Consider the following 1462-nt stretch of genomic DNA (forward strand, 5'->3'; position numbering starts at 1 on the left):
TGTCTTTTCAGGCAAACAACTTAACCACTAAGCCATCCCTCCAACCCCTAGATTTATTCTCAAGGTGATCTTCCTATCTGCCTTCACCCCTCTCCAACTCTTGATTGCCACTCACCAGCGTTCTCTCTACCTTTATGCATTTGAATCACATACCCACAAATATAAGCCCTTCACTTTATAAACACTATTAGGATAAAATAAATAAACAAAAAAAATTAAAAACTTGCTGTACAGTGGCTTTAATTTTTCCATAGTCAGTAAGTCAAGAATAACACTAACCTCAGAAATGTTAATTCAAATTTTCCCTCAATGAAAGGGAGAAAACTAAGTCCTAAAAGCTTGCATGGTGGCACATGCCTATAATCCCAGCACTTGGGAGGCAGAGGTAGCTGGATTGCTGTGAGTTTGAGGCCACCTTGAGGGTTAATAGTGAATTCTAGGTCTGCCTGAGCTAGTGTGAGACCCTACCTGGAAAAACCAAACGCAAAAAAAAAAAAAAAAAAAGTTCTGAAGGAGTCTTATCATTCCTTCTATACATCTATATATCAATAGCCATTATTAATTTAGAACAAGCCAATTTCTTAAATTTCCATTAAATTCTTCAACACTTGACTGCCACTTCCTATGTAGTCAACAGTGTTCTATAATGAATAACATATTACAAGGTAAAACACAACTTGTATGGCAGGGTAGACATGTTCCAATGTGGCTGAAATAAAGCAATGATGGACAAATTAGGATGATGGCAAAAATAGCAACACTGGGAGGCTGTGTTGGGATGTTGGACAAGATGGTGGACTCCACAGGATTCAAAGTTTCTTCTAATTTTCACTTGTGGCAAGAACTCGAAGAAGGAAAAAAGGAGTAGGTATGGTTCGCTGGGGCCTGGAAGATGATGAAGACATGACACAAGGTGGACAGGCATGATTATTGGGCCACCAAGGACAAACTATGAAAACAGAATATATAGTGTGAAAGTAGAATATGGACCTAAATACCCAGAAGCTCCTCCATCAGTTAGATTTGTAACAAAAATTAATAAGCATGGGATAAATAATTCCAGTGGAATGGTAGATGCACGGAGCATACTAGTGTTAGCAAAATGGCAAAATTCATATAACCTTAAAGGTGTACTTCAAGAGCTAAGATGTCTAATGATGTTCAAAGGAAATATGAAGCTTTCACAGCCATCAGAAGGACAGACATGAAACAATTAATTCTAGTGGATCTCAAACTTGTCTTAAATTGACAACCTTCTACTCATGTTAATGTCTTGATTAAATATCACAATGCAAAAATACCCACACATTCAGCTAAAGAAATTTCAGCTGGCAAACATGACCTGGACATTTGTAAGAATATATTTAATATATGTACACCCATTATGTTTTCAGGTAACAGGAAGAAAGTGCAGCACAAGTTTTCTTTGTCTTGTTAAGACACTTTCATTAAACATGAACCT

The 1462-nt window shown here is 37.0% G+C and overlaps 1 pseudogene; it reads left to right on the forward strand.

The window, feature by feature from the left end:
- The first annotated feature begins 790 nt into the window (after positions 1–790).
- LOC101595115 lies at positions 791–1217 on the forward strand (annotated as a pseudogene).
- Positions 1218–1462: the final 245 nt, after the last annotated feature.

This window comes from Jaculus jaculus, chromosome 8 (genome assembly GCF_020740685.1).
Source record: "Jaculus jaculus isolate mJacJac1 chromosome 8, mJacJac1.mat.Y.cur, whole genome shotgun sequence".
Classification (NCBI taxonomy): domain Eukaryota; kingdom Metazoa; phylum Chordata; class Mammalia; order Rodentia; family Dipodidae; genus Jaculus; species Jaculus jaculus.